Source organism: Mus musculus, chromosome 14, assembly GCF_000001635.26.
Source record: "Mus musculus strain C57BL/6J chromosome 14, GRCm38.p6 C57BL/6J".
In the NCBI taxonomy this organism is placed as follows: domain Eukaryota; kingdom Metazoa; phylum Chordata; class Mammalia; order Rodentia; family Muridae; genus Mus; species Mus musculus.
In genome coordinates this window covers 102,682,194-102,706,719 of record NC_000080.6, presented here as the reverse complement: position 1 = coordinate 102,706,719, position 24,526 = coordinate 102,682,194, and positions in this window count along the sequence as shown.

Sequence of the window (24,526 nt, the reverse complement as noted above, 5' to 3'; positions counted from 1 at the left end):
ATCATAAATATTTTATTATGATAAAAATAATTCTTTTAGAAAAGAAGGGCTTATGAAGACCTATGTGTTTGAATAAAAGGTTAATAAAAGGGTGTTGAAGACTATAAAAATGAACTCCCTCCAATGTTATAATTGTAGACATACATATGTATTTGTCTGATTCACAGAATGTACAACATACATTCAATGCATGTGTGACACAAAGGTACATAGCCTGTAGTAAATACATCACTTTGGTTGGGGATGGTGATATGAGAACATACATTTCAGAGACCAGGAAGAAATGGGAAACCTTTCCCTTCTTTCAGTTTTGCTGTGAATTTAAAACCGTTCTAAAAATACTCTTTATGATAGAAAAGCAAAAAGCATGTATTTCTCTAAAAGCAGATTTCTTCTCACCGGTGAGTTCTCAGAGCCTTCCATGCTTCTCCGTCTGTGCACTTTTGTGTGGCTGGAAACATTATTTTGGCAGTAGTGGTAAGGAGTGATAGTAGCAGTGTTTCTGTAAAGAGCGGGTATGTAAAAAGCAGTCCTGCTCTGTGTTTTAATCTGCACAGTAAGTTCAGCATTCAAACTGCGTTTAGAAAACACCAGAATGATACAGAATGAGAATCGTGCCGCAGACTTTCTCTATGTGGGTGACATATGCTCATTTGTTTTCTCTCTCTTTTTTTGAAGTCCTTACAGTGGTTCAGCTCCTAAGATCAGAGCTCTGTGCAGGTAACAGCTGTAGCGAGTAGCTTCGACATGCCTTCTTTTAAACATCAGCTGTTGTTCTTTCTGGGAATTATTTTGACTTTGAGGTTTTCAGGACTCTATAAATCATTCGAAAATTGCAAGTCTCCTCATTTGTCTCCCTGATTTCATGCCCTCCTCCACATTTAGAATGCTGGATTAAAACTAAAGGACTCTGCCACGCCATCCCTGTCCCTCATTTCACAATTTAGCTCCACAGGGAGCTAACATCTTAGCTTTTGCTCTGTAAGATTAATTTACTAAAAGGCAAAGGAAAGCATTAGTAATATGGGTTATAAGTTAACCCAAGCTGAAGCTAGACATTATAAAGGGCATGCGATCCATCACCAGGATGACAGGTTTGTTTTCCTTCTAATTCAAGTAAACGTCTGAGAATTAAATCAACAGAGAAATAGACTGAATCTCCTCTCTTCAGAAGTACTTCTGCATCTAAGCCCAAACACTTTACACTCTCCCATCTTTTGCATCGTCTGTGTTTCCCCCGATCTATGCATCATGAAGATTTCTGCTGAGGATGGAGCACCTGACTTCTATAATCACAAGCTGCACATCTTGCCGGAAAGTAAATTGGGAGATCGTTGTAGTCCTGCTCTATCTATTACTGAGTAACTGGATTTGGGAGGCCTGTTTTGTTAAGTAGCAGTGTGTGACCTTGTCTCAGGGAAGCACTGTTTAGTGTATGTCAGCATCTGGGCTCCAAAGTTAAGCAAGTGTCCCTTCTCTTTAGAGAGCTTCTGAAAGCTCCCCTCAGTGTTTCAGTACCGACTGCGCTCTCTGCAGACATTCCCCATCATTGCATTAGCGCACAGACCCCTTTGGTCTTATTTTCATTTTACTTCCTTTTGTATTTCACTTTTATTAATTTCTTGTTGTGTAAACAGTCCACACGTTGACACAGTGGATTCACACACACAAAATTTGCATAAGAATTATAAAAGGCAACTCAGACTAGTACTACAACTTAAAGATACATAAACCAGCTTGTTGACCTTCTTGAGTTCTATGGACTGTATCTTGAGTATGCTGTACTTTAATTTTTTTGGCCAATATACACTTATTAGTAGGTACATACCATGCATGTCTTTTGGATCTGAGTTACCTCACTGAGGATGATATTTTCTAGTTCCATCCATCTGTCTGCAAAACTCAGGATGTCCTCACTCTTAATAGCTGAGTAGTGTGCAATTGTGTAAGTGCACCATATTTTCTGTATTTATTCTTCTGTCATGGGACATCTGGGTTCTTTCCAGCTTCTGGCTATCACAAATAAGGCTGCTATGAACATAATGGTACACATGCCCCTGTGGCAGGGTGGGGCATCTTTTGGGTATATTTCCAAAAGTGTTATAGCTAGATATCTAGGTAGATCTATTTCCAATTTTCTGGAAAATTGACTGATTTCCAGAGTGGTTGTACCAGTTTGCAGTCTCACCAGCAATGGAGGAGCATTCCTCTTTCTCCACACCCTCTCTAATGTGTTGTCACCTGAGGTTTTGATCTTAGACATTCTGATTGGTGAAAGGTGGAATCTCAGGATTGTTTTGATTTGCATTTCTCTGATCATCAAGGACTTTGAACATTTTTTTAGGTGCTTCTCAGCCATTCAAGATTCATCAGTTGTGAATTCTCAGTTTAGTTCTATGCCCCATTTCTTGACTGGGTTGTTTGGTTTCTTGGTGATTAGCTTCTTGCATATATATATATATATATATATATATATATATATATATATACATATATATATATATATATATATATATATATAGAGAGAGAGAGAGAGAGAGAGGATATTAGCCCTCTATAGGATGTGGGGTTAGTAAAGATTTGTTCCTAATCTGTAGGTTGTTGATTTGTGTTATTGACTATGTCCTTTGCCTTACAGAAGCTTTCCAGTTTCATGAGGTCCCATTTATCAATTATTGATCTTAAAGCATGAGCCATTGGAGTTCTGTTTAGGAAATTTCTTCCTGTGCCAATGAGTTCAAGGCTCTTTCCCACTTTCACTTCTATTAGATTCAGTGTATCTGGTTTTATGTTGAGGTCCTTGATCCACTTGAACTTGAGCTTTGTGCAAGGTGACAAATATGGGTCTATTTTCATTTTTCTACAAACAGCCAGCCAGTTAGACCAGCACTATTTATTAAAGATGCTTTCTTTTTTTCCACTGTATATTTTTGGCATTTTTGTCAAAGATCAAGTGTCTATAAGTATGTGGTTTTATTTCTGGGTTTTCAATTCTATTACATCGATCAACATGTCTGTCTCTGTACTAATACTATGAAGTTTTTAATCATGATTGCTCTGTAGTAAAGCTTGAGGTCAGGGATGGTGATTCCTCGAGTTGTTCTTTTATTGTTAAAATTTGTTTTCGGTACACCCAAGATACAGTCCACAGAACTCAAAAAGGTCAACAAGCTGAAGTGCTCAAGAAGTGAGGATGCCTCATTCCTGCTTGGGAGGTAGAAGAAAGCAATCACAAGTGGGGAGGGAGGGAGGGAGGGACCTGGGAGGAAAAATGGACAGGTAGGGGGAGTAGCTGGGGGGACCTGACCTGGTATTAGGTGAGGGAAAGCGACTGAAGCCCTGAGTGCCAGCAGAAAGAATGGAAACAGGCAACCTCTGGAGGTAGGAGGTTTGGGGGAACCCTCCAGAATGCACCAGAGACCTGGGAGGTAAAAGACTCTCAGAACTCAAAGGGGGGACCTTAGATGAAATGCCTGACAGTAGGGAGAGGGGACTTATAGAGCCCACCTCATGCAGGAAGACAGGGCATCAAATGAGGGGGGGGGGCATCCCACAGTCACAACTCTGACCCATAATTGTTCCTGTCTGAAAGAATTACAGTGATGGAAATGGAAAGGAGCCTGAGGAAAAGAAGGTCCAGTGACAGGCCCAACGGGGAATCCAGCTCAAGGGAAGGTCCCAAGGCGTGACACTATTACTGAGGCTATGAAGCGCTCACAAAAAGGAACCTACCATGATCACACTCCAGAAGACCCAACAAGCAGCTGAAAGAGTCAGACGCAGATATTTGCACCCAACCAATGGACAGAAGCAGCTGAACCCTGATGTTGAATTAGGGAAGGCTGAAAGAAGTTGAGAAGAGTGATCCTGTAGGAGGACCAGCAGTCTCAATTATTCTGGACCTCTGAGAGCTCTCAAACACTGGACCACCAACCAGGCAGCATACACCAGCTGATATGAGGCCTCCAACACACCTAGAGCAGAGGACTACCAGGTCTCTCTTCATTCAGAGATGATGCACCTAACCCTCAAGAGACTGGAGGCCCCAGGGAGTTTAGAGGTCAGGTAGGGTGGGGTATGGGGACATCCACGTGGAGACAGGGGAGGAGGGAGGAGGTATGGAACAGTTGGAGAGCAGGGATAAAATATGGAGTGTAAAAAATTAATTAATTAATTTTTAAAAAGTGACATGAAGCAGCATAAGACAATGAAAAAGAGGGCTTTGGCATCTGACTGCGTGGTGTGAATATGGTATGGGCACTATCTGCCTCATGCATCGTGGAGAAATTTGAACATCTTTCTGTTTCGTATTCCTTAGCATGATGCATTCCTCCCAGAGGGGATTACTGAAAATAGCACAGTATGTAAGGCCCTTCTTGTCTACCAGCCATTGTTCTAAAGTGCCCATCTTCCCAGTGGCCAATCCCTCTTTCCTCTTCTCTTTCCTGAACTGTACACAGGAGGTCTTTGTAGTCTTGATTGTATAGGGACCATGATGTGCAATCATAAGACCTTATACTATAGTGGGCAGGCCTATATTTTCTCTTGTCCACAAATGAAACTCTTGTCAAGTGGGCCCTCCTTTTATCATACAGAGAAGTAATTCATCTTAAGACACTGACAGGGCTGGTGAGATGGCTCAGTGGGTAAGAGCACCCGACTGCTCTTCCAAAGGTCCGGAGTTCAAATCCCAGCAACCACATGGTGGCTCACAACCATCTGTAACAAGATCTGACTCCCTCTTCTGGAGTGTCCGAAGACAGCTACAGTGTACTTACATAAAATAAATAAATAAATCTAAAAAAAAACATTTTAAAAAGACACTGACAACTGAAAGCATCATGTCTACTCTTTCATCCATGGTTTATACGAATTTGTAACAACGTAAGGTCTTAATTCAAGAAGTGCCTACACAAAGACAGGCTATGTTTCTACCAGTGGTTCATGCTGTTTTATTTCTGCTGTCCTGCAAGTCATGCAGGGGAGGTGTGGTTAACTGTCCCAAAAGAGTGTGGTAATCAGCTTTCTTACCTATTTAAATATAGTTTTGATCATCACCACCATCATCATCGTCATCATCATCAATCATCTTTATTAACGTCACCTAAGTCAAAAACTACTAATATCTGGTCACCTCTGGAATTTTATGTGGATCATCACAATCTTCCAAATCTCCAGTAAGTATGTATCAGTATTCTTCTTTAATTTGTATAAAACCTCAGGCTATGGGAAATTAAGCAACCAGTCCAGAGGACATGAGCAATAAGTAAGATTTGAGCCTAGACTGTTACTCATGCCTGCCTGCCTTTACAGGCAATACTTTAATCACTGTGCAATGCATGGAAGAAATAGCATGAACAACTGCCTGGCGTATGGCATTGCTTCTCCTGTGTGTCAGCCACAGGCAAACCACAAGGAGCCAGAGCTAGCTGTCACATCCACTTCCTAGTAGAGTGCTATGTTCTCAGTCGGGCCTCACCAAATGTTTGTAGGAGCAAAATGGACATCTGAGTATTTGCCTCAACTCTTTCCATTTCTCAAGGTCCCTTGTGATATATGACACTTTGGGCTTGACATGTTGGCTATTATAATGGTCTTGGAAGAAGTGGGGAACCTTTTCTCTATTATTTATAGAGGATGTCAGCATTGTTAATAATTTAGGAGAGGAAGCCCTCCCACCAAGAAGCTGAAAGGTGTTCATTTGCACCTTATGCAAACAGAACTTTCTAACAACTGTAAACAATATACAGCGATTACATGATTAGTTTGGCCAGTAAGCTCCTTAGTAATTCTACCCACCTTAGGATTTAAGTGGTTTCACTTAAGTGGTCTCTGTTACTCTCATTATGTCTTACTAATTTGGTTCAGAAAACAGCAAGATGCGGAGCACCAATTAAATGATCTCTGTCACATATTCAACTTCCCTTGTGTTTTATTTGCCCAATAATAGATGTTGTAGCCTATATATTTTAGTTTTATCGTGTGCTGAGTACAGTCCTCCCAGCATCAATTCGAGCATGGTGAGTAGAAATGTATGTCTCATTGTGAAGCAAAGCTATTGCAGGCTGCACAGTGAAACCCCATAACCACGTACTGTGCTGAGAATGGCTTCCATGGTGGCCTATATTTTACTGCTCTGGGAACTAAATTACCAGCAAATAATGAAAATAACAATAACCAAAGCACAGGCCCAATATACCGACAATTTCCTGCTCCAAAGATTAGCTTTCCATTTATAAAGAAAAGGGTGGGGTGGCACGTGATGCATAACAGACATATGCTCCTGACAGTGTTGAATTCCTATTTTGTATGTCAAAAGAATAGCATGATATTGATAATGTTATAACGTGGTTCATAGCTGGGGACATTTGAAGGAGAGTGTGGCTGCATCTATTTTGATTCAAAGTAACAGTAGCAAAACTACAATCTGAAGGCAAAAAGCACAAGTCATAAAGACTGGCATATTTTATGCGTATTTAAGGCATATTTGAAATTCAAATAAGTTGCAAAAAAGCAAAACAGCAAGCTAATTTTTTTTATCTATTTAGAATTCAAATATAGTTTTGCCTCCCTGACTTAAAATTGCACAAGAAGACACTGGTAATGTGTACAAATATTTGGGGACAGTGCAGGGACACCCAGTCAAATTAAAAAGCATCAATTATATTAGTGAGAATTTGTATGATATTTTGTTTATTAGATTTTAAATTTTTTTCCTGTTCTTGAGGTCTTGGTTCTATTCTAACAGAATTTTGGTAAGTGATCAAGGCACATACGTGTGACATACTAAAATTGATCCCAGAGAGTTTAGTAAAACTCTAAAGAATTTAGTAAAGGTCTACTACAAGCCAGTAAAAGAGAATACACTTAAACATGTTTTCTTTTGCTGAAGCCCTTTGGGAAAAACTGATCTAACTTTTTTATTCTAAGTAATTAAAGAAAGCTTCTGTGAGTGACCGGTCTGCTCTGTGCTCTGGTGACTGTTCTGATCCATGGAGCGCTTTCCATAGATCGATTTTAGATTTAAGTGAGAATCTGTAAGGTGTTTAAAATGAATGGGCAAAGTCTTGCTGTTTATAGACTGGGGGCTGGCACCTATTCTGCCTGCCAGTGTAAGTGGGTTGCATCGCAGGCTTGGGAGAATAGAGCCATGGCTTTTGTGAGCACCCTAAGCAGTGATTGTCAACATGGCTATCCCTACACACACACACACACACACACACACACACACACACACACACACACACACACACACACAGGCAAAACACTCCATTGCTGTGCAGGAAATGGAAGCACCCTACCATCTAAGTATTAACCTTGCTTTGTTCATTATCTAAAATAGCCACAATGACATCAGGGTATGAGGAAAATGATATTCATGAGAAGGAAAAAAAGAGCAAAAACAGAATTTAGAACACTTGGGTTAAAACCCGGAGGGAGTACTCATGTACAAAAGGAGTCATCAATATGTGGTCTCCTGACAGTTCTCCAGCACATTAAAGTCCTGTCAGTTTAAATCCTATTAGCATTGTGGACACACTCATTTTCTTAGTCAAGCTTTGGACAGCAGAGATATGCTAGAGTTTCAATGAGTGTGTGTGTGTGTGTGTGTGCGTGTGTGTGTGTTTTAGGAATGAGGGTATAAAATACAGAAGTTGTGTAGACAGAACATTACAAGCATCACGTGCAGTCCTAAGGTTTTTCTGTTAACTCTAATGCTAACCCTATTTCTGAAAATAGAATCTTAGATGGATAACCTCATTTCCCACCTTCCCAACTGTATCCCACTTCTGCTTTCCAAAATATGCTTCACTCACTACTTTTCTCCCAGGCAGGGTCAGAAAAGAATAGGTTCTTCCTGCTTCTCTCTTAAATTATTTCACCTTTTCAGGCTTTTAATCTGAGGTGTAGGCTTTTTCCTAGAAGAAGTGACAGCATGTCATATTTTCAGATGACAATGGATAGGATTTGGCAACATATCTATTGCTACACAATAGAATAGTCCCTTAATGTTCACCATAGCCATATATATATATGATAAATATAATATATGATAAATATCATATATATGTATATATATGTGCATATATATGTGCATATATATATATATATATATATATTAAACGCTGCTTCAGGTTACAAGTAGCAGAAGCCTGATTTAGCTGGATAAAATGCTAAAGAAACATGTGATCATTGAGCAGATATAAAGCTGGATTTCAGACTAGATGATCTAAGAGTTTAAGGATACTATAAAGGATCCAGGTACTTTCTAGTAATTCACCGTGTAGACTTTATGCCGAAAGTCAATCCTGGTATGCATTAGGGCTATGGACAGTAACACAGGAAGCTTCTTGCTTTCTTCGTCATTTTGGTAGATGAGAAAGTCTTCTTTCTATAGCTGTCTTTTTTGCTGAGAAAGCCCTGGAAATTCCTCCCTGTGTCTCATTGACCTTATGTAAATCGCATGCTCACACCCTAGATGATGGTTCTATCCTGAGAAGTACAGTGAGCTGCCCACATAAAATTGGCTTGTTCATGCTTATGCAGGAAGAGCTGTTTCCTCCACTGGCAGAGAGTACCCTGGAATGGAGGGAATCGCCTGTGAAGATGCACAGAGGGGAGTAGACTCAGCCTAGGGCAGGAAATCAAATACATATCTTCTCACAAAAATTAGTTATCCCATCCACAAAGATTGATGGCTGAAGGGTTACTACATGAAGTCCATCTTTTCTGTCTTTTTTTTTTTATTTATACACAAATGCATAGTAAATATTCCTTTTTTAAGTGCATCGTTTCAAGTACAACATTAAATTGACTTCTTTCTGAGGGCATTATACACATTTGCATCAGCATTAGCAAGGAATTCTGGCATCTCCATGGACATTTGGAGAGAATTATAATTCTTTTTCTTCTATTCTTTTGGCGTATATGTTTATCGGCGAGAGATCTTAAGTTGTACTTTTTCTGCTTCAGCTTATAACAGATGTGGGTGGTTTCTCTTGTAGCCTCAAACACTTCACCAGGTACGTAGATTCTCATGATCTTGGAGAGCTTATCGATTCTTTAGGGCAGGAAGATTTTATATGGAGATAAAGTTGATAGAGACAAGGCAGACCTGACGTCAATCTGGATGGTGTGTAAGCATCACTGAAAGTGGAAAGTGGGTCAGGAATGAGCTCCGAGTGTACCTATGGTGCTTCTGCGTGTCGACAGCAGACTGCTGGTGCTGATGGGGCCTTCTTTGCACCCTGGCATGGCTCTCTTCTCTGCATTCTCTTTACAGTACATTCTCTAGTTCCAGTCTCCATCCACCTCTGTTTATTATTACCTCTTCAGACAGGTTCAGTGAGGCTCATGTGGATTTTTGTTCATCGTGTGCTCCTTCCAACCAGTGGTCACTATGAATTGCTTTTTTCTCCATGAAGGCTGTGCACTCTAGGAACTGAGGAGAGACTACTGCTTCCATGTGTCTGTTTATATTTGCATATTGATTGAACTATTTATTTCACACTCTTTTCTAAAATCTAGTCATTGTACATGCCTTTAATTTCAAATTAGCCTCACTCTTCTTCTTTGAAAATTACATATTCTCAGAGCCTCAAGGACTGAAATATTTTTTATAAGATGAGGTAGTAAATCAATAATGTATTGTGGGTCATTTATTCTACATTACTGGCTTTGTATCACTAGGTAGTACATTATACGATTCTCAGAAAATCTTTTTAACTTGATATAAACATCTTCTATAAACTCCGAGTTTGGGGGAATTTTCAAATGTCAAAGACATTCTGAGCTTAATTTAAGTACATGGCCACATATAATTTATTTATTTCTAAAAAACTATTGACAGCCCATTCATTAGTAGAATCATTAATTTTACCTGACATTCACAAATAATTATTGCTAAATATAATGCTTTATATATATAATAACAATTTGAATGTGTTTAAGGGTTTTCTTTTGAGAAAATTGTAGAGGGTTTCTATTTTTAATTATGATTATAAAATTTTTAAAATATTCATTTATTTTTATTATATTTGTTTGAGTGTTTTGTCTGCATTTGTGCCTGGTACCCACAGAGGTCAGAAGAGAGGAACTGATTCCTAGATATGAAGTTACAGATGGTTGTGAGCTGTGTTCTAAGTACTTGGAACCAAACACCTGTCTGCTGCAAGAGCAGCAGATACTCTTAACCTCTGAGCCATCAATCCAGTTGCTGTCTCAGTTATCTTTAGCTTGTGATGGCAAGTATAATTATTGTGTCTGTCTTATAAAAACCTTAACTAAACAGCTGAAGGTCATACAGTATGGTAGAGCTGTTGCTTATCAAAGAGTCTTATGAAATCTGCATTGTTTCCACGACTAAGCTACTTCTATTCACCATTGAGAAAATTCTTTTTTATAAAGCTTAATATTTCTTCTGACTTTCATGAACTATTAGTCTTATAAAAAAAACTTTACACATACTTTAAAAATCTTTGGATACATTTAAATAAATCGAAACTGATTCTATAATTTTCATCCCAAGGAATAATGCTTAATTGATTTTATTTGTATGAAAAAAAAACAGCTTCTATTATATGGTTTCTAGATGTTGCCTCAGAGAGAGAGAGAGATCCATCTCATTTTGGTTGGAGGAAAATATTAGGTCTCTCAAAATGATAGGCTAATTAGTTTCTCAGACACTTCATCTGAAAGGTAACTCAATGACAGTGACCTAATTGATATATCACAGATGTCATTTCCCCAGGATTATATGTCAGGAGAAGAGATAGAGATGTTTGTGTTGAGAAAGCTGAAAGCAGGGCCTAGCAACTAAGAGCTATCCTAACACATTCAGCCTGGCCTTGGTGTTGCTAAGAGCTGCTTTGAACATCACAGCAAGGTCTTTGATCCACTGTAGAGAAAGCATGACCGAAAGATGACTAACATCATGTACACTTGAATGAAAACCATGATGAGGTATAACACAAAGCGAGAGTGCTTATAACTGCCCCCACACAAACAACCTGAGCTCACAGCCCAAAGGTACTAAGCCCTCCTTGATCCTGGATAACAGAATGATGGCTGCTTATTTGTCAATCACATTTTAAGCCATATTTTCCCTTCTCTCCTATGATATAAGAACCAATTCTACAATTATAGAATTATTCTGCTTCCTGGCAGCATCCATTCCAATTCACAGGCTTCCTTCTTGAAGCTTCTTTAAAGCCAGAACCAGAAGCATGGTTCCTGGAATGAGCTCTTTCTAATACTGTTCTACTCGGGAATCTTGTGGGTCTTCACAGGGACTGGTTTCACTATTGCATTGGGGTAAATATGCCTTGTGCAAATACAGACATGGTCTTGATTTGGACTGAAAGACATTGACACTGTTTATTCAACTAGGGATGGAAATATTTACATGCAGTTTATTCTATTCTTAATGAGTTTTTCTTAAACTTTATCATCTCAGGAAAATTATGGGTATAGTAGGTTAGTTGTGGCATATATATATATTCCACAATATTACACACATTATATATATATATATAGTGTATTTAGAACTCAGACAATAAAACAGGGTCAATGGCAAAGATTTTGGCTGTCATTCTATTAGTTGTTTAGTGATGGCTTGGGCATTATTTCAGAGTCTAATTACAAAGCTTGTGGTTCTGATTTAGGTAGTTCTGGGAATAATCTGTGAAATTGGAATGGTGATGATATTTAATTTATACAAATATTGGGGGACCGAGTGAGACGATCTCATGTTTTAAGTGCTAAATATATTTTAGTGATAATGATGTTTATGATTGCCATCATCTGTGGATAATCTCACTCTAATTCATGGAAAGAGATACATACTGCTTCACAACTCAATCCTTATTGGAAGAGATAGTCTCAGTGCTAAGGAATTAATTACAATCACTCAGTGCATGCTAAGTTCTGTAGGCTGTATAAGAATTTGGATGATTAAAAATATACTTTCTGTGAGTCCTTCACAGAGCTTGCTATGACCTTTCCTGTCAGTAGCTCCTCCAGCCTCTCTGGGCTGAGGTAGGTGATTTCTTTTTAGGATCGAGCCACTTCTCAGAATTCTTGGCTTCTTTTCTCTCTTCTCTTCTCTTCTCTTCTCTTCTCTTCTCTTCTCTTCTCTTCTCTTCTCTTCTCTTCTCTTCTCTTCTCTTCTCTTCTCTTCTCTTCTCTTCCCTTCCCTTCCCTTCCCTTCCCTTCCCTTCCCTTCCCTTCCCTTCCCTTCCCTTCCCTTCCCTTCCCTTCCCTTCCCTTCCCTTCCCTTCCCTTCCCTTCCCTTCCCTTCCCTTCCCTTCCCTTCCCTTCCCTTCCCTTCCCTTTTCTTTTCTTTTCTTCTTTATTATTACTTTATTTATTTTGTTACACCCCATACTTTATTTCCCCTCCGCAGAGCCACCCTTCGACTGTTTCACATCCCATACCTCCTCTCCACCCACCTGATTCCATGTGGAACTTCTTGGCTTTTATAAGGAAACAACAGTTTTACCCAGCTGGGTTGACTCGGAACATAATGGCTCTGCGTTTAACTGAAGCTATAGAATATTGCACTTCAAGTACTTATTGAGAGCATTATCTCAAAGTCTCTGCCACTTATCTCATATTAAAAGCTCAGTTTAGAGAACAAATTCTTCACTCAAGAGATCTGCTCCTGCCTCATGGCATTCTAAAATTCATCCTAGACTCCAGGCGTAGGAGAGGCAGGCTGACCACCTGCATTGAACTATTTTGGTTTGTGGATGATTGCTCTCACAATTTACATTTAATTGTGTCCTTGCCATCTCCATTTGATGTCTTAAATGAAATCTTTCCATTGTTAACTGCAAAACACAATGATAGGTAAAAGGTCTAGAACAAACAGTAAGTGCTCAATAATTACTTGTGGAGTGAATGAATGAATGAATGAATGCAGACATGAAAAAATGATTCAGCAGGTTTACCTCATGTCTCATCTCATATGACTCAAGATGGTCATATCCTTTGAAGTTCATTACTGATGATTATGCCAAATTTAGTTGCAGGATGGAAGGAATACCCCAGGAAATTAAACATAATTCAGAACCATTCAGAATTTTATCTTTTAAAGCGTGCAGTTGGTAGGTGCCTATATTCAGGGAACTACCATTGCAACCGGAATTCTCAACCCCAGACTTCTTGGTGCTTTGTTTTTATAGTCACACACTTCTGTTCATCTGTCTCTGGATCCGTTTGCCTCTTTAAGAGTGTCATATAATAGAATCATAGCAGTATGTAACTTTTCAGACTCTCACTTAGGGATTGTCCAAATTTTTGTGCGCAATTATTCTGCCTTATTGTTGAGTAGAACTCATCACCTCTTCCATCTGTCATCTGCTATGAGTGTATTCTCTCTCTGTCTGTCTCTGTTTCTCTCTCTGTCTCTGTTTCTCTCTCTCTCTGTCTTTCTGTCTCTCTCTGTCTCTCTGTGTATGTGTGTTTGTGTGTATGTGTGCTGTGTTTATGCCTAAGCCTATTTCTTGAGGGTAAGCAGAGGCCAGAGTGTGAAGTCATATGGAAAATATGAGCTTAGCTTTGTAATGTGTGCCTAGCTTTGTCAGAAACTGAGTGTGCTTTACAGAGTGAGAACAGTGCTTGAACGCTGCCCTTATACTGTGTGTTTAGCAGCTTCAAGTTTTGTGATCCATGTGCTTCATTGCCACATCACAGCTTTAATTTGCATTTCCCAAGAGTTATAGAGTATTTCTCTAGTTTTTAATCAACTTTCATATATCCCTATTCATGAAATTCTTTACTCATGTAAAAAAATTGAGTTGCTCATTTTCTTCATGTGGGTTTTAAGAGCTCTATGTATTGGGTTAAACATTTCTTCATTAGATATAGGATTTGCAGAAACACTCTCCCACTCTGTAGTGTGCCTTTTCTTTTCAATAGTATCATCCTCAGAGTAAACATTCTTACTCTTGAATTGGTTTTCCTTTTTTATGTTGTGTATAATGAATTTTGTATGTGTTTTCTCTTTTGCCATAGAAATGTTTCTTATAGATTTTTCTCTTGTTTTTGGCTGAAAGTTTTATAATTCTTCATTTTATATTGAGCTCTAGGATCAATTTTGGATTAGCTGATGAATAAAGATAGGACTTGGGTCAGGGTTCATTTCTTTGTATATAAATGGCCGATTGCTCTATTACTGCTTGTTATTAAAGCTGTCATCCCCCACTGAATAGCTGGTGTAGCGTGGTGAGAATGAATTGGTATATCTATTGAACCCATTTCTTCTCTCACTCTTGTGTTTTACTGCTCTGTGTTGACCTCGTTCCAATATTACCCTGCCCTGATGACATAGTTTTACCATGAAACTTAGCAGTGGGTGGGATAGCTACTTGAACTCCATTCTTATTTTACAATATTGCATTGGACATTCTATTTTCTCTTATTTTTGCATTACATAAATGCTAGAACTAGATTGTCTGTGTCTACCAAAATCCCACAAAGAATTTACTTAAAACATTGTTAAATGAATGTCTTCAAACCCATGAGCACTGTTGCCTGCTCCACCTTATGCCATCCAGCAGCATTGCATTTTGTAATCTTCAGGGTAGACCTTCTGCATGTTTGGTAATACCTGTAACTGGATATAACTAACATTCATAATGCAACGCTCATATCTAACTAAATATTGATAACCACTACCTAGTTCACCTTGTGAAGCTGTTATAGATGGCACTAGCTAAGATACAGTTTGTATTTTTCATTACCAACATAGGTTTTAGTGTGTTGCCTTTATATGCCATATCTTTGCTCACCTATTTAATGTAGATTTCTTGAGATTTTTTTCTATATAGACAATTGTGCCATCTTTGGAAAGAACTCTATGTCTTTTTTTTTTCTCAGTTCATATGCTTTTGAATTCTTGTTCCTGCCTTATTGTGCTGGCCAAAAATTCAGTCCAATTTTGAATAGACCTTGTAAGATGGACATTTTGTGTTATTCCTCATTGTTAGGGGAAAATATTCATTTTCCACCACTAAATGTGGTAAGTGTGGCTGATTTTTCTTTATTCCTTCATTCGTTCATCCCTCCCTCCATCTGTCCCTCAATCTCTCTCTTCTTCCTTCCTTCCTAGGCAGGCTCCCCTTGTGTAGCTCTAGATGACCTAGAACATGCTGGGTAGGCTGACTTCAAACACAGAGATCTACTGACTCTGAGTTCTGGGATTAAAGGAGTGCACTACCATACCATGACTTGGCTTTCCTGACAAGGCTGATGCTGTCTTCTTCTGTTTCTGACCTCTTTATAGTCCTTATCTTAGAGTGGGTGTTTAATATTGCTTTGTCTTTTCTTTCTCAATTGATGTCCTTTTTCTTTTATACATTGTTTATATGGTAGGTAGTCTAATGATTCATTGTAATGTGTGACACACTGTGATATAGTGTGTACTGGTGGAATTTTATGTATTTGCTGATATTGTGTTGAGGATTTTTATACCTACAGCTCGATCTAAAGTTTTCTTTCTTGTTCAGGCTTTGGTGTTAATATTTATGGCTTTGTAAAATAACTTAAATGTGTTTTCTTCTCCTCTACGATCCATAAAAGATATGTAAAATTGATGTTACCTTTTTTTTTTTAATGTTTGCTAGCATTCTCCATTGCAATAAAATCTGTTGGTATCTTGATCATAGATTTTCCAGGCTCCACATCTTTGAGAAATAATTTTGTTTATGCTACCAAGTTTATGACTTTTTAAAGTAGTAGCCGAAAATGACTCAGACAGAATATATAGGTAAATTTTGGTAGCTTTGAAAATTTTTGTCTATTTTGCTTAAATTCTCCAACTTTTGCAGTTAGGTCTCAGCAGCAGTGAACTTGCATGCAGGTCTTAGAACTTTAAACATACTTTGACCTGCTAAGTTTTCTCCTTTCCTGGATGATATTGTTAATTTTTGTCTTCCTCATTTTTCCTTTTGTCATAGGGATAGATGTTTGTTAGTTGTATTGATCATTTGGAAAAATTGACTTTGATGTTATCTATTTTATTATTGTTTCTAGATTCAATCTTATTTACACTCTTTTTTTTCTTTTTCCTTTTTTTAATTTATTTTTTTAATTAGGTATTTTCTTCATTTACATTTCAAATGCTATCCCAAAAGTCCCCCAGACCCTCCCCTCGCAACTCCCCTACCCACGCACTCCCACTTCTTGGCCCTGGCATTCCCCCGTACTGAGGCATATTAAGTTTGCTGGACCAAGGGGCCTCTCTTCCCAATGATGGCCGACTAGGCCATCTTCTCCTACATATGCAGCTAGAGATACGAGCTCCGGGGGTACTGGTTAGTTCATATTGTTGTTCCACCTATAAGGTTGCAGACCCCTTTAGCTCCTTGGGTACTTTCTCTAGCTCCTCCATTGGGGTCCCTGTGTTCCATCCAAAAGCTGACTGTGAGCATCCACTTCTTACAGTATTTTTCTTATGATTTTCTTTTTCCCAAGTTTACTTTTATTTTTCTAATTTTTAAAGAAAAAATTATGTAAACGAGGAAAATACCTAATTAAAAAAAAATAAAAAAATTAGATAATTCACATGAGATCTTTCTTTTTTTAATGCAGAGATTGAATATAGTATTAATAGTAAATTTCTCTGTGTTAAGTATTCTTTGCTGATTTGCACAAATTTTGATGTGTTCCACTTTCATTTATATCTGATTCAGGTATATTTTAAATCTTTTTGTAACTTTGTCAGTTATTTACACGTGTATTATTTAACTTTTCATCGGGTAGAGATTTTCCAGAGGCAGCAAGTACAAGTGCTTGTTGTGAAAACACGAGGGCCTGAGTATGAATTCCTAGCATTCACAGAAAAAGCTGGGTGCAACCGCTTTATGTGATTAGGTCCAGCACTGTGAGGATTGGGGACATGGAGGTATCTGGGGAGATTGCTGGTTGCCTGGCCAAGCTTCATAGTCAGTGGGTGATCCTATCTCCGAGGAATAAGGTGACAACTGATAATCCAGAACATCTGACCTCCCCTGCTGGTCTCCTTACATGGAAGTGTGCAAGTACAAACCTATACCATGGGCACATATATTACATACATATACCTCACACCTATGCACACTGAAAGAAAGTACCAAGCTCTGCCATGTAAGGGATGGAATAACATGGTTCAGTAGATCATTGGCCTCCTCGAGTAAGGTGTGTGTGTGTGTGTGTTTGTGTGTGTGTGTGTGTTACTTTATGTGAATATCCTCTATGTCAAGGTTAATGACTCCATGGTAACCAGAGACAGCATGAGTCTGGGAGGTGAGGATGTGGCTAATGTCCCTGCAAAATGGTAAATGCTGAGATCTTCAGGACAGCCCTTAAGGCTGTGGGAAAGAATTCTGAAAATACGAGCTCAAAAAAAGTATATATAATTTCTCAATTAGGCAAAACATAAGAATGCATTTTGAATTGTACAAAGAGCTTCACAGAACTAAAGGAAGAGAGGCAGCTGTACTATGATCCAGATTGTCAGAAAGATGCTAAGGAAGGAGATAAAGAGATTTAGGCAGTGGTGATGGCTGGCATATCTCTGAATTCATTTGCACTGTTAAGAAAGGATTATTACTTCATACCTTCTTCTAAGACTCAAGGAGCTATGGGTATGGGATGCTGACTCATGGGATAATCACAAGGGAATCCAGGGTAAAGACTGGATTGATATATAAATAAAAAAATTTGGTCCCCAAACATTAGATGTTTTATGATCTAAACCAGTGTGGAGAGATGTTTTTCAGGGCTAAATGGTACAACCTAATACATAAATATCAGTTTTTTCCCTGATATTTTAATATCCCATAAACCACTATAGGTATGTTTAAAAACTAATTGTCAAAAGTCCATTACTTCATAGTCAACAAAGACCATGTAATATTTTGCTTATTAGAATGTTAGTAGGTATGATATGTGTCTTTCAAAACAGCAGCTTAAATATATCCTGCTGCTTTTATTGTCATTCAGATGAGCAGAATGTCTAGATGTGAACTACATTTTAGCTGGTGCATCAAGAAGAGAAGATGTTTGGAAAAAAGCTAGGCAGAATCCAAACTGTAGACCTTAACTAAACATCTGGAATTCTTAGTCTTAGAAGTTTGGGAATAAGATGTCAGTTATCCAGTTAGACTATTCTCCACAGCAAAGGATGAATGGGAAAAGTGTGAAAGGCAAGAAGCTTTTGTGGAAGGCTGTGGCCAAAAAGACCAAAGGAGAAAATGGGACCAGTGATGTTATATACAGCAGTCACTGAAACTTCTGGAGCATCTTGTCTGATCTTCTGGAACATTTTCAGACCAAAAGGACACAGAGAAGGTTAGTCCCTGCCTGAATATAGACTTTGGGATAGAACATATTTTTAAAATTTATTTTTGGCTCTTATTGAGCTCAGGAGGAGCCAAGTATGATTCATAAGGGTATATACAAATATGATCCAAACTTTGATCTACTTCAGTCTAAGAATCAAATGGCTTTTGTTAACTTGGATACTAAGTAAGCTTGATGACTTTGAGAAAAAGGCCAAATTAAATCTGTATTGTTCATTTTTCCCTGGTGGTCTTTTCAGTGCTAGTATTTCTAATCATTTTATTCTTTATCTTCTTGCATGGCTTCATTGTTGAAATGTGGCCTTTCAACAATGAAAGAGTCAAGAGTCAAGTCATTATACAGCAAACTCTTGCAAACAAACAAACAAACAAACAAAACAAAAAAACCTACTACTCAATTATTGAGATTTTATTGAGGCAAGGAATGGTGCAGGCAACAACAGAACCATCAGCAGGTTTGGTATGTTTTTGACACCTGTTGATCAGAGAGTGTGCAGCCTACCCTAAGCACTGCATCACCTTTTCAGATGTTTCTGAGCATTGTTTGACCTCGGTTTGCCACTCAGACCTCAACCCTTTCCTTCCTAGTCCTGACAAGGACAAGCAGAGATTTACTACTCTTAGTACCTCTTAGTGTCTCCACTAGGAAAAAATATTGAAAGATCAAAAGGCTGTCTTTTCTCAGAGCCACTGAGCTGGAATAGAGACTACCCAGTTCCCTGTGGAGATGGAACATGAAAGCCCAAATATTTATTCCCTTTCAGTCCAATCTCAAAACTAACTAGTTAATGGCAGATAGAAGACTGATAAATCTAAAATAAATAACTAAATAAACAAATAAATAACAGCAGAATAAATGCAAGAATGCTCCTAAACTTACCAGTTAGGAAGTAGAAATGCTATTTGATAATGTGTTGCCTTAGTTCTTGCCCTTCCCCATCCTCAAGTATGTAGTTTATTCCAGATTTTTGCTAACAAGCCAAACTTCAAGGGACCTTTGTAGATAATTGACTTTCAAACAGCATCCACTAAAACAAGTAAAATCGCAACAAAAATAAACCAAAACAAACTTGGCTTTATGTGCATGACAAGAAAATGGACAAATTACTCAAGTCCTGAGCTTCAGTGCCTAGCTACTGTTAACATTCATGCGTCATAATTCCTGCTTGCAATGTCCTTTGAGATACTCTGAGAAAAGATTCAGCAGGACAAAGAAGTTAAGATTATCAGTTATGGCAGCCAAGAATAAATCAGTGTTCTATGTGTTGTCTTTCAGGCCACATTATTCTTGGCCTTTATCCTCTCTGCTGCAGATGCAGGAAATGGGCTAAGACACGAGCAATATTAGACAGTATGCCTAGTCTTTGCCCAACATCTGCTGTGTGTTTTCATGCATTGACTTAGTCAATATTTCTAGCAAGCTCTTTAAAGAAAAAAAAAAATAAAAGGAATAAGGAACAGAAAGGAGAAGTTTGTTAAGATTGCAGAGAACCCACAATTAAAGGGAGACCTTTCTACTCCTTTGGTTTTTGTCTGTCTATCTGTCTGTCTGTTTTGTTGTTTTGACATTTTTCTTTTTATTCTTTAATTTAAATAATTTTATATAATATATGTTGATCATGTTTCTCATTCTCCTTTCTTCCAACTTCTTCCAAATCTCCTTTACCCACCCAAATTCTTGATTTTTTTCCCAACTCTTTTCTAAAACACAACAAAAATAAAAAAATGAAACTAAATACAAACAAATAATCAATGAGACAAAAATGATGAAAGCACATATGGTTTGGTTTCTTCTCTTCCTTTGGGTAAGCATTTTAAACAGTCAGTGTGGGAAGAGGAATGCAGTAACTGAGGAGACTCTGTCCTGCCATATATGGCAGATGGTTCCACTGTCCTGCCCTGATATGGCAGATGGTTCCACTGTCTTAATACATTCATCAGATGTTTCATGGCTTGTTCACCAGGAAGCCCAGTGAAATAAAGTAACAAACCTGACACAGCCATCATTCTCAAGGACCTCACAGTGTTGTAATTGGAGGAAAACAGTGAATATCATAGTATAGTACTCTAAGATTTTAGATTCATGTGCCTGGAGCAGTGTCAACTTTACAATTTCCAAAAGGAGAGAAAATTATATGTCAAGACTCAATTGCATGCATTCATCTGTATCTATTTTTGTGTCCTGTCCTATCCCTAGTACTGCATTCTTTTTGCTTGTGCTTTCCCTAGCTTGTGAAAAGCTAGGAAAGAAAAGAACTTAGTTGTCTAACACCCTTGTAGTTAGCCTGGATGTAGTATAAAACTGGTTCTTCCAGAGAGATATCTTCATATGAAAGCAAAGATAGAAAGGAATGATGATGCAGAGGCCATGGGCCAGTGACCCAAGCTGGCAACCAAGGATCAACTCTGACTGTAAAAGGAACTGAGAGCAGTCGAGTCAGCTTGCACTGTGACAGACCCAAGAGAGTTTGGCTGTAGCAGCTGGATTGGTGAGAAAGTAATCTTGAGTCTTAGGGAAGACTCTTTTGGAACTCCATTTTCTCCAAAAGATCCATCGATTCAGTGTCCTCAAGCCTTCCTGACAACTTTATATATACTTAACTCTGTATCAGTGTCCTCCTTATTTACATATCCAGATGGTGCATTTTCTGCCTAAATGCCTGACGCATATAGAGGTTTAGAAAGAGGGATTAATTGGCAGAGCAAGTAGAAAGCCGTTGGTCTTGAGAAATCATCTACTCAGCAGTATCTTGCATCTCTTCAGGTATGTTCATTTTAAAACAATTTTATTAGGTATTTTCCTCATTTACATTTCCAATGCTATACCAAAAGTTCCCCATACCCATCCCCCCACTGCTTTACCCACCCACTCCCCCTTTTTGGCCCTGGCGTTCCCCTGTACTGGGGCATATAAAGTTTGCAAGTCCAATGGGTCTCTCTTTGCAGTGATGGCCGACTAGGCCATCTTTTGATACATATGCAGCTAGAGACAAGAGCTCTGGGGTACTGGTTAGTTCATATTGTTGTTCCACCTATAGGGTTGCAGTTCCCTTTAGCTCCTTGGGTACTTTCTCTAGCTCCTCCATTGGGGGCCCTGTGATCCATCCAATAGCTGACTGTGAGCATCCACTTCTGTGTTTGCTAGGACCCAGCCTAGTTTCACAAGAGACAGCTATATTTGGGTCCTTTCAGCAAAATCTTGCTAGTGTAGGCAGTGGTGTCAGCGTTTGGAAGCTGATTATGGGATGGATCCCTGGATATGACAATCACTAGATGGTCCATCCTTTTGTCACAGCTCCAGATTTTGTCTCTGTAACTCCTTCCATGGGTGTTTTGTTCCCAATTCTAAGAAGGGGCAAAGTGTCCACACTTTGTCTTTGTTCTTCTTGAGTTTCATGTGTTTAGCAAATTGTATCTTATATCTTGGGTATCCTAAGTTTCTGGGCTAATATCCACTTGTCAGTGAGTACATATTGTGTGAGTTCCTTTGTGATTGTGTTACCTCACTCAGGATGATGCCCTCCAGGTCCATCCATTTGGATAGGAATTTCATAAATTCATTCTTTTTAATAGCTGAGTAGTACTCCATTGTGCAAATGTACCACATTTTCTGTATCCATTCCTCTGTTGAGGGGCATCTGGGTTCTTTCCAGCTTCTTGGTACTAGTATAGTGACAGACAAGTAGACTAATGAAACAGAATTGAAGACCCAGAGATGAACCCACACACCTATGGTCACTTGATCTTTGACAAGGGAGCTAAAACTATCCAATGGAAAAAGACAGCATTTTCAACAAATGGTGCTGGCACAACTGGTGGTTATCATGTAGAAGATTGCGAATTGATCCATTTCTATCTCCTTGTACTAAGGTCAAATCTAAGTGGATTAAGGAACTCCACATAAAACCAGAGACACTGAAACTTATAGAGTTGAAAGTAGGGAAAAGCCTTGAAGATATGGGTACAGGGGAAAAATTCCTGAATAGAACATCAATGGCTTGTGCTGTAAGATCGAGAATCGATAAATGGGACCTCATAAAATTGCAAAGCTTCTGCAAGGCAAAAGACACAGTCAATAAGACAAAAAGACCACCAACAGATTGGGAAAGGATCTTTACCTATCCCAAATCGAATAGGGGACTAATATCCAATATATATAAAGAGCTCAAGAAGGTGGACTCCAGAAAATCAAATAACCACATTAAAAATGTGGCTCAGAGCTGAAAAAAGAATTCTCACCTGAGGAATACCGAATGGCAGAGAAGCACCTGAAAAAATGTTCAACGTCCTTAATCATCAGGGAAATGCAAATCAAAACAACCCTGAGATTCCACCTCACACCAGTCAGAATGGCTAAGATGAAAAATTCAGGTGACAGCAGATGCTGGAGGGTGTAGAAAAAGAGGAACACTCCTCCATTGTTGGTGGGATTGCAAGCTTTTGTACAATCACTGTTGGAAATGAGTCTGGCAGTTCCTCAGAAAATTGGACATAGTACTACCGGAGGATCCAGCAATACCTCTCCTGGGCATATATCCAGAAGGTGTCCCAACCAGTAAGAAGGACACATGCTCCACTATGTTCATAGCAACCTTATTTATAATAGCCAGAAGCTGGAAAGAACCCAGATGCCCCTCAACAGAGGAATGGATACAGAAAATGTGGTACATTTACACAATGGAGTACTACTCAGCTATTAAAAAGAATGGATTTATGAAATTCCTAGGCAAATGGATGGACCTGGAGGGCATCATCCTGAGTGAGGTAACCCAATCACAAAGGAACTCTCACAATATGTACTCACTGATAAGTGGATATTAGCCCAGAAATGTAGGATACCCAAGATATAAGATACAATTTACTAAACACATTAAACTCAAGAGAACGAAGACCAAAGTGTGGACACTTTGCTCCTTCTTAGAATAGGAAGCAAAACACCCATGAAAGGAGTTACAGAGACAAAATTTGGAAGTGTGACGAAAGGATGGACCATCTAGTGATTGCCATATCCAGAGATCCATCCCATGATCAGCTTCCAAACGCTGACACCAGTGCATACACTAGCAAGATTTTGCTGAAAGGACCCAGATATAGATGTCTCTTGTGAGACTAGGCTGGGGCCTAGCAAACACAGAAGTGGACGCTCACATTCAGCTATTGAATGGATCACAGGGCCCCCAATGGAAGAGCTAGATAAAGCACCCAAGGAACTAAAGGGAACTGCAACCCTATAGGTGGAACAACAATATGAACTAACCAGTACCCCAGAGCTCTTGACTCTAGCTGCATATGTATCAAAAGATGGCCTAGTCGGCCATCACTTGAAAGAGAGGCCCATTGGACTTGCAAACTTTTTATGCCCCAGTACAGGGGAACGCCAGGTCCAAAAAGGGGGAGTGGGTGGGTAGGGGAGTGGGGGGGGGTTGGTGGGTATGGGGGACTTTTGGTATAGCATTGGAAAAGTAAATGAGCTAAATACCTAATAAAAAAATGGAAAAAAAAAGTTCAACATCCTTAGGCATCAGGGAAATGCAAATCAAAACAATCCTGAGATTCCACCTCACAACAGTCAGAATGGCTAAGATCAAAAATTCAGGTGACAGCAGATGCTGGTGAGGATGTGGAGAAAGAGGAACACTCCTCCATTGTTGGTGGGATTGCAAGCTAGTACAACCACTCTGGAAATCAGTCTGGCGGTTCCTCAGAAAATTGGACTTAGTACTACGGGAGGATCCCGCACCACCTCTCCTGGGCATATATCCAGAAGATGTCCCAACCAGTAAGAAGGACCCATGCTCCACTATGTTCATAGCAGCCTTATTTATAATAGTCAGAAGTTGGAAAGTGTATGTTCATTTAAACTGACTTACAGTGGAGAATGTCATCAGTTTCGATGGGAGAAGGCAAAAATGAAAGGTAATGGGTTATTTCAAGAGCCTCCAACAAGCATGCAGCCTGACAATTGCTTCTGAGATTTTTGACATTGCAAACTAAAATATTATACATCTCTGTTGTTTTTAGTCAGTCACTGTGTAGTAATTTGTCACAGCGGCATAAAAGATGAACATGAGAGAAGACAGAAAGAAGAAAACAAGGACATTTTATAGTTGGTGTTATACAGAAGTTCCACTGTTTTTCATATGACTGCCAAAAGCATAAGCCTCTTGAAAAACAAAGGAACA